Source organism: Lynx rufus, unplaced genomic scaffold (assembly GCF_022079265.1).
Source record: "Lynx rufus isolate CCGP_SWC_20201006 ecotype Redwood Valley unplaced genomic scaffold, mLynRuf1.p SCAF_35, whole genome shotgun sequence".
Taxonomy (NCBI): Eukaryota; Metazoa; Chordata; class Mammalia; order Carnivora; family Felidae; genus Lynx; species Lynx rufus.
In genome coordinates this window covers 2,049,632-2,060,042 of record NW_025814851.1, presented here as the reverse complement: position 1 = coordinate 2,060,042, position 10,411 = coordinate 2,049,632, and positions in this window count along the sequence as shown.

The window sequence follows — 10,411 nt, the reverse complement described above, 5'->3', positions numbered from 1 at the left end:
TTTGATAGCATTAATTTGTGCTCTAATCTTTATTATTTCCTATATTCTGCTGGTTTGAGGTCTTATTTGCTGTTCTTTTTCCAGCTCCTTACGGTGTAAGGTTAGGTTGTGTATCTGAGACCTTTCTTCCTTCTTTAGGAAGGCCTGCGATTACTATATACTTCCCTCTTATGACCACCTTTGCTGCATCCCGGAGGTTTTGGGTTGTGGTGTTATCATTTTTGTTGGCTTCCATGTCCTTTTTAATTTCCTCTTTAACTTCTTGGTTAGCCCATTGATTCTTTAGTAGGATGTTCTGTAGTCTCCAAGTCTTTGTTACCTTTATAAATTTTTACTTCTGGTTGATTTTGAGTTTCATAGCATTGTGGTCTGAAAATATGCATGGTATGATCTCGATCATTTTGTACTTGTTGAGGGCTGATTTGAAGTCCATCTGGTCCAGTGTGTCATTCACAGCCATTGTTTCCTTGTTGATTTTCTGATTACATGATCTGTCCATTGTTGTAAGTGGTGTGTTGAAGTCACCTACTATTATGGCATATTATCAATGAGTTTCTCTATGTTTATAATTAATAGATTTATATATTTGGGTGCTGTCACATTTGGAGCATAAATGCTTGCAATTGTTAGATCTTCTTGGTGGATAGACCCTTTGATTATGATATAATGCCCTTTTATATCTCTTGTTACAGTCTTTATTTTAAAGTCTAGATTATCTGATACCAGTATGGCTACTCCAGCTTTCTTTTGTTGACGATTAGCATGATAGATGGTTCTCCATCCACTCATTTTCAATCTGAAGGTGTCTGTAGGTCTAAAGTGGGTCTCTTGTAAACAGCATATAGATGGATCTTGTTTTCTTATCCATTCTGTTACCCTATGTCTTTTAATTGGAGCATTGAATACATTGACGTTTAGAGTGGGTACTGAAAGATATGAATTTATTGCCATTATGATGCTTGTATATTTGGAGTTCTGGTGGTGTTCTCTGGTCCTTTCTAATTTTTGTTGCTTTTGGTATTTATTTATTTATTTATTTAATGTTTTCTCCCCTCAGAGAGTCCCCCTTAAAATTTCTTGCAGGGCTGATTTAGTGGTCACAAGCTCCTTTAATTTTTGTTTGTCTGGGAAACTTTTAATCTCTCCTATTTTGAATCACAGCCTTGCTGGATAAAGACTTCTTGCCTGTATATTTTTCTGATTCAGCACATTGAATATATCCTGCCACTCCTTTCTGGCCCACCAAGTTTCTGTGGATAGGTCTGCTGCAAACCTGATCTGTCTTCCCTTGTAGGTTAGGGACTTTTTTCCCTTGCTGCTTTCATGATTCTCTCCTTACATCAGTATTTTGTGAATTTGACTATGGTGCACCTTTTTGATGGTCGGTTTTTGTTGAATCTAATGGGGGTCCTCTGTGCTTCCTGGATTTTGCTGTCTGTGTCATTCCCCAGGTTAGGAAAGTTTTCCCCTATGATTTTCTCACATCACCCTTCTACCCCTATTTCTCTCTTCCTCTTTTGGGACCCCTATGATTCTGATGTTGTTCCTTTTTACTGAGTCACTGATTTCTCTAGTTCTTAAGTCATGCTTTTTTGCCTTAATCTTCCTCTTTTCTTCTGCTTCATTATTCTCCATAAGTTTGTCCTCTATATCGCTAATTCTTGTCCTTGCCGCTCCTGCATCCATCCATGATTGCAGCTCAGTTATAGCATTTTTTATTTCATCCTGACTTATTTTTACTTCTTTAACTTCCACGGAAAGGGATTCTAGTCTATTTTCGACTCCAGCTAGTATTCTTATTGTGATTCTAAATTCTGGCTCAGATATCTTGCTTGTATCTGTGTTGGTTAAATCCCTGGTTGTCATTTCTTCGTGCTCTTTCTTTTGGGGTGAATTCCTTTGTTTCATCATTTTGAAGGGAGAAAAGGAATTAATGAGGTAGAAAAATTAAAAACAATTAAAATTTTAAAAAATATTAAAATTAAAAATTAAACACACACAAAAAAAATTGAATAAATGATGCTAGATCCTAGATGTGTTTTGGTCTGGGTGTTGAAAGTGGTTTGATTAGAGAAAAAAGGGGGAAAAAGGAAATCATTTGAGAATTTGAAAAAAATGAATACACTGAAGTATACCTAAATAAAATGATGGAAGTAAAATAGAACTTGAAAAAATTTACACAGAAGTAAAGAATATAGTAGAAAAAATCAAAGAACAATATTTTTAATAAAAATTGAAAATAAAAATGAATTTTTTCTCTTTCTGTATTCAAGAAAAAGAAAAGAAATTAAAAAGAGAAAAAAATAAAAAGAAAAACAGGAAATCAATTGAAAATTTGAAAAAGTGAATACACTGAGGTAAACTAAGATACAATGATGGAAGAAAAATAGAATTTGAAAAAAAATTACACAATAGTAAAAAATATAGTGTAAAAAATTAAAGAAAAATATTTTTAATAAAAACTGAAAATAAAACAGAATTTTTTCTCTTTATTCAAAATAAAGAAAAGAAGTGAAAAAGAAGGAAAAAAAAGAAAATTGAATAGATGGACCTGCTAACAGATTGAAATACGACTGAAATTACTTCCTTTTTCCCCTAAAAGTCAGACTATGAAGTGCTTTATAGTCCATAAACTAAGCAGTGAGACTTGTGTTCTTGAAGAGTGAGGTTAGCCCAGTTGGGCGGAACCTAGTGTAAGGACTCCGTTCTCCACTAGATGGAGCTCTTAGCCTACTGGGGTGGACTGTTGTGGCGCTCCTATGTGGGTATGCGCATGCGCGGGAGCAGTGAAAACGGGGTCACCCAGCTACCCAGTCTCTAGTATCAGTTCTCCCCAATCAGCAATTGCACACCCGTCCTCTGTCTTCAGCTTTCGTCCACTCCCCGCTTTTTCACTGTCCGTGACCAAGCCCCAGGCAGTACCTCTCTCCCAAGTGTTGTCTCAGATGCGACTGTTTTCCCTGTCCCCTTACTTCTGAAGGACTGCAACTTTGACCTGTTCAGCCCCTCTGTAGGAGGGTCTCACATAGCAATGGCCGAATGTGGGATGCATCCAGGAATGCTTGCTAGACCCCGCTGTTGCCTGTGCCCCAAGACTATGTCCAGGTGCCAGCCTGCCCCAGAAAAAGTTCACGAGATAGTGTAGCAGCAGCATTTCAGGGATTATGTAAAATCACAACACACATCTGGCACCAGGCTTCACCCTTAACAACCTTGTTCCAGCACCAGCGAATGTGGGAGTTCTCTGGGGTCTGCTGGGACCAGGTGGCCTCAACAGTCTCTACCAAATGTCCTTCCAGCAGTGGAACCACCTTTCCCCATGTGGCCCAAGAATTTCCCGTACCCCACTCTTATCCTGAGGATTCGCCTTTCCACCAGAGCACCACCAGGTATTGAGCTGCAGAGTTGCAGACTCTGCACTCCCCTTGTTTACAGTCTTAATGGAATTTAAACCCTCTCCTTTCTCCTTTATCCCTTTTTAGTTTAGGGCCTGCAGCTGTTTCCAATTTTCCACTTTCTCTCCAGCTGCTTTTGGGGAAGGGTTCTTTTCCTGTATTCTCCTTCCCCCATCTACTCTTTCCCCTGTGAAAGTGGTTCCCTGCCCACCGTGGCTTCTCACTCTCCAAGTTCACCTCTCTTTACTGCATACCTGCTGAAGTCTGTGGTTCAAGTAATGCAAATTGTTGTGTTAATCCTCAAATCAGTTTTCTAGGTGTGCAGGATGGTTTGGTGTTGGTCTGGCTATATTTCATGGGCACGAGACACACACAAAAATTCTATGGTGTTCTGCCATCTTGGCTACCCCCCTGTCATCCCTTCTGAAAAGAGGGGAAAAGAAGGCATAACAGCAGCTGAAGTCAAGGGCTGGGGGTGGGAATATTTTCAAGAGGCAGAAAAGGCAGGTAGGGAATAATGGAGCCCTCAGCAAACCCCTGATTTTCCTGAGATGGTGATCATTCTGTGCCAGACACCTGCCTCTCCTAGTCCAGAAGCACACCCTGAGATTTGGTCATAGGTGAGGCACCACAGCCACTTGGTCAGGGACCCAGCCAAGGAGGGAGTGAAAAGCTCACCTGGGGTTACTTGTCTTCTAATCTTCACAGAGCCCCTCATCTGTCAGCAGCACTCCAGGATACAGAAGGAGGATGCCTGGCTCAGCAGGGTGGTAGGGAGGAAAGACAGCTCTCCAAGGAGCCCAGACCTTGCAGAGGTGAGAAGAGAGAGATTTGCTTCCTGGTTTTGATTTTGTTTCCTTGGGTCCAGGTGTTCCTCAGTAGATGAAAGTTTGACGAGAAACAAGATATGTAAATAACCTCAACTTCACACAAGATATTTATTAATCACAAAGGTAAAAAGATATTTATTAATGACAAAGAATGGGGAAACATGGAAGATACCACTTTAATCAAGTGATCAAATTTAACATTACCAATAATGAGACTAGTAGACATCATGTACATCCTGATATGATGCATCAATGACACAACATTCCTTGCGTGATATTCCTGCTACAAAAAAAAATGTATTTCCTGGATTTAATTGCAAGGAAAGTTCATTAAAATAAAGAGAGACAATCTACTAAAAAATGCCCTGTAGTTCTCACAACTATCAAGATAATGAATAATTAGTTAACTGCTCAGATTAAAAGAGACAGACATGAACAGTAAAGGCAACACATGATCTTAAATCTTTCAGCCCTAATATAAATACAGAGCAAAAATCTTAAGCTGCTAGAAGGGCAAAAAAAAAAAAATCTTGATGTCCATAGAGCACGATTGAAGACTCTGATTCTAGGAGAAAGGAACATAGATAAAAAGCCTCTACTTCTAGAGATAGTCAGGAATGTGTACTGAGTATGATTAGAGGTGTCCTACATCTGGGAGAGGGAAGAATAAGTGAGAAGTTCACACTACATAGCAGAGACACAGTGCATGCCTAAAACAACAGCTGAATCAGAACAACAGAGAATGCCTCCCCACCCCCAAATAGACTTGCACATCCTAAATAACAACTAACAGCAATTTACTGCTGGGAAAAGCAAAAGAGTATGGAAAGAGACTTTCTCTGAGGCCCATATGAAAAGGGAAGACCTGACAACATCTTCCAGCCAAAGACTACCAGGAATGCAGCTGTGGTTTATTATTCATTTCAAGGAAGGAGAACACACACATCAGGGAATTATGGGACGGTTCAGTAGAAGGATGCTAAAAAGAACCTATTATAGGATTTGGACTTTGGATGGATGTTGTGGGAAGTCTAAGGAATGGGTCTCCACCCTAGATTAGATGCTGTCATAAAGCAAGTGCAATTCTATAACTGGATATCTTAGTAAGTCCCAAGTTTCAAACAACTTATTCTAGTTGTATTATTTCAACTGTGAAAATTCCAGTTTATAGAGTACAATAAAGAAAGAACCAGTTATGCCTCCTGGGCTTTCCTAAACAGAATGTACTAGCCTCATTCTGGAAGCTTCTGAATATTCTTTTGAAAGATATATGATCCATTGGAGGGATGGCAGTTTTAAATCTATAAGAAGGAGAGACCAGAGTGAGGATAAAGTTGTAAAGATGTAGCCGCCATTCATTTTGGCCAAGAGAGGGTGTGTTTGATATTTTGTTGGTGGCTCAGGGAACTTGTTTTTCTTCTTGGACTAGAAAAACTTGTGTTATGGTTTCCAAAAGGCTCCAGCCTATTTGCTGTGCTTCAAGATATCCTTAAATGGATTAAAATGCATTTCCTCATTGTTTAAAATAATCTTGTGGGTGTTTTGAAATAACCTTTTTCAACCACATCTTTATATCTCCTGGCCCAACAAAAAAAGTAGATTTGTTGGTAGAGCTCAAAGAGGACTGGGCTGAAGATATCAAAAATAAGTCTGGATCCTTTATTGAATTCTTTTCTTTCTCTCTGGAATTAAGAAAGTCTTTAAAAATTGCATAGAGATATGAAGGTGACCAAGGTTTAAAATATGCATACCAGGCACTTTGAGGATCTCTCTTCCATGATGGTTGCAATTTTAAAGGACATTGAGGAAGAGGTAATACAACTGATTTAAAGGGAAAAGAGATGCAGGTAATGATTACTTGATACCTGAAAAAGATTCTGATGGTGAAGGAAAAGTGGGTAAAAAAAGGAATGGGGAGGATTAGAATTGGGATTTGATATATCCAGAAGGGAAATAATTTTAACTTTCTCATTTTTTTGCATTAGCTTTATATAAAGAATCTTTTAAACAGGCATTTTTTTAGTCCAAATTGCATTTAGAAACTTTCTCATATCAATTAAAGAAAGCATACCACTAATGCAGTCAGCACTTGGTTTCTTTTTTTTTTCTAAAACACCTCTCAAAAGAACAAGTTTCATCATATCTGAAAAGATTCCCAAGTAGCCGCTGAAATTCCAAACTGAAATTGTGCCAGTTAAAAAGTTATACACAGAAGTTTCCATTGTAGTGAGAAAAAAATAAACAGGTGTATGGTCTAGAGGAAATAGTTTTAATTGAAAATACTCTATGGGAACTGCAGCATGTCTATGGGAACTGCAGAATGGCATTTGTGTGGTGTTGTGTCTAAAAACAAACCATGGTAAAAATGCTGAAGGTCAAAGGCAAGAAGAAAATCATGAAAGCAGCCAGATAAAAATGATTTCTAACTTAAGAGGAAACTTCAGAAAGATTAATAAATGACATCTCAGGAGAAGCAATACAAGCCATGAAGCAGTGGGATAAAATATGGAAAGTAAACAAAAGTATTGTAAATCAATAATTTTACATCCAGCAAAGCTGTTTCATTTTTTTCTAGTTTTATTTTATTTTATTAAATATAATTTATTGTTGGTTTTCATACAACACCCAGTGCTCATCCCAACAGGTGCCCCCCCTGAATGCCCATCACCCACTTTCCCTTCTCCCCCACCCCCATCAACCCTGTTTGTTCTCAGTATTTAAGAGTCTTTACTCTTTGCCTCCCTCCCTCTCTGTAACTTTTTCCCCCTTTCCCTCCCCCATGGTCTTCTGTTACGTTTCTCAGGATCCACATATGAGTGAAAACATATGGTATCTGTCTTTCTCTGCCTGACTTATGTCATTTAGCATAATACCCTCCAGTTCCATTCATGTTACTACAAATGGCCAGATTTCATTCTTTCTCATTGCCAAGCAGTATTCCATTGTATATATAAACCACATCTTCTTTATCCATTCATCAGTTGATGGACATTTAGGCTTTTTCCACTATTTGGCTATTGTTGAGAGTGCTGCTATAAACATTGGGGTACAAGTGCCCCTATGCATCAGTACTCCTGTATCCCTTGGGTAAATTCCTAGCAGTGCTATTGCTGGGTCATAGGCTAGGTCTATTTTTAATTTTTTGAGGAACCTCCACACTGTTTTCCAGAGCGGCTGCACCAGTTTGCATTCCCACCAACAGTGCAAAAGCATTCCCGTGTCTCCACATCCTTGCCAGCATCTATAGTCTCCTGATTTGTTCATTTTAGCCACTCTGACCAGCATGAGGTGGTATCTCAGTGTGGTTTTGATTTGCATTTCCCTGATGAAGAGTGACATTGAGCATCTTTTCATGTGCCTGTTGGCCATCTGGATGTCTTCTTTAGAAAAGTGTCTATTCATGTCTTGTGCCCATTTCTTCACTGGATTATTTGTTTTTTGGGTGTGGAGTTTGGTGAGTTCTTTATAGATTTTGGATACTCATCCTTTATCCAATATGTCATTTGCAAATATCTTTTCCCAATCCATCGGTTGCCTTTTAGTTTTGTTGATTGTTTCCTTTGCAGTGTAGAAGCTAGCAAAGCTATCTTTCAAAAAAATGAAAGCAAAATAAAGCTATTTCCATATTTTAAAAATTGAGAAAAAATTTTTCTAGCCAACAAAACCTATAGGAAATACTAAGGGAAGTTCATCACACTGAAAAAAAGTGAAACCAGATTGTAATAAAAAACAAAGAACATGAGGGGCGCCTGGGTGGCGCAGTCGGTTGAGCGTCCGACTTCAGCCAGGTCACGATCTCGCGGTCTGTGAGTTCGAGCCCCGCGTCAGGCTCTGGGCTGATGGCTCAGAGCCTGGAGCCTGTTTCCGATTCTGTGTCTCCCTCTCTCTCTGCCCCTCCCCCCGTTCATGCTCTGTCTCTCTCTGTCTCACAAATAAAATAAACGTTAAAAAATTAAAAAAAAAAAAACAAAGAACATGAAAAAAACAAAGAGCACAAGTAAAGGTAGTTATGTAATTACAAAAGACAGTAGAAATGCATACTTTTCCTCTTTATTTCTCTTAAATTATTTTAAAAGTAATTGTTTCATATGTATTATTCATATGTATTATTCATATGTATTACATATTTCATATGTATTATTGGGACAAAAATATATGAAACTGTAATATATTTGTCAATAATAGGACAAAAGTGGTGGGAAGGAACAAAGTTGTATTGGGTTACAAAAATTACTCCATAAATAATAAATAAAATGGCTAATATAACCAAATCTATAACATATGCTTCCTCTAATTTCTTTTCTTTGATCTTTCAAAAGATATAAAATTTTATAAAGTAATAATTATAACATACTGTTGGTTTGTAACATTATAGATATCAATCTACAATAATAATACCATAAAAAGTGGGGAAAGGGAATACAGCTATATAGGATTAAGGTTCTATATTTTACTGGAAGTAAGTAAATATAAATCTGAGGCTGGATTTTCTAGAAAATATGGCAGTGGAGAAAGAGGACCCTAGGCTTGTCTCATTCCATGAACACTAGATAACTATAAACTCATTCTAAATACCCCAGAAATTAAGCTTAAAACCTACAGAACAAATTCCATAACTAGAGGGAGAAAAGTGAAGAGATCACATTGAAGACGTTAGAAACTGTAGAGACATGGTTCAGAAGAGAAAGGAATCATAGGTGCTGTGGAGGGGAGGGAGTCAAGGTCTTAGAGAAGGGTGAGAGAGAGAGGAGAACACAGGAGAACACACAAGAAGAACATTACCCCAAAGCCATTTGCTGAGAATATGAGAGGGGCTGATTTTTATGATTTCTTGCAACCATCGGGTCTTAGGCTGGGATAGAGCCCTGAGGGCACTGCCCTATTCCTGGAGAGAAGGCAGGAAAAAACCACAGGGATAGACAAAGTGGAAATAGTGATCTGAAAAAAAATCTGGGACACACAAGGAGGAGATTATTCCCTCTTTTTGGAGCCCATCTCTGAGAGACAGCCTTCATGGAGATAACTCACTGGGGACAAAGTAGCCTCTGACTCCATTTCTTTCCCCCAATCCTCAGGATAAATACATAGCCACCTGCAGGAAGTAGCAAAGCACTGACAGTGGCTGCATATCTTGCTTACACAAAGTCCCAACCCCTGTGCTCTGGCAGGACTGCCCTTCTCAGTCTAGCCTGCCTCAATCCCAGTGAGGTGGGCCCCTTCACCAGAAGACCATTTCAAACCCCTGCTGACCTGGGAGTTTTGCAGAACTTCAGTTCTAATGGAAGTAGTATCAGCATCATTTCACAAGCAGACCAGATCACACCTCTTTAAAATGCACCATATTCTGGCCAAGGACCAAACACTGCCCACTGCAGGCAAGGAGACACTCTGCAGACGATTGGCCTTAAGAATAGAGCAGCCAAAACACAACAACAGAGTGTATGCAACACATACCAGAGACATTCCATGAAACGCCAGGCTCTGGACACTATATGACCACTTTTACATAAAGCCATTACGCTCAGAAAACATAACTGACTTTTCTAACAATAAGAGACTTGGACAAAATGCCAAGAAAGAAGAATTCATCCCAAATGAAAGAACAAGATAAGGTCATGATGAGATATCTTATGCAAGTGAAACAGAAGGAAGTAATATGCCTGATGGAGAATTTAAGGCAACAATCATAAGGACATTAGCTGGGCTTAAGAAAAGAATGGAACACTTGAGGAGGACACAACAGAAATAAAAGAGTTAAAAAAGAATGAGTCTGAAATGATAAATGAAATAACTGAGTTTGGAAGCAGGCTTGATGCAATGAACACAACGCTGGAAGAAGGAGAAAAACAAATAATTGATATAGAAGACAAAATAACGGAAAATAATGAAGGTAAACAAAAGAGAGAAAGAATAATCATGGAACATGAGCATAGACTTAGGAAAATCAGTGACCCCTCAAATGTAATAACATTTGTATTGTAGGAGTCTAAGAAGAAGAAGAGAGAGAGGAAAGGAGGCATAAGGTTTATTTGAGGATGTAATAGCTGGAAATTTCCCTAATCTGGGGAAAGAAACAAATATCCAGATCCAGGAGGCACATACAACTCCCATGAAAAACAACAAAAGTAGGCTAACACAAAGACACAGTGAAACTAAATTTGCAAAACATACTGATAAAGAAAAAAT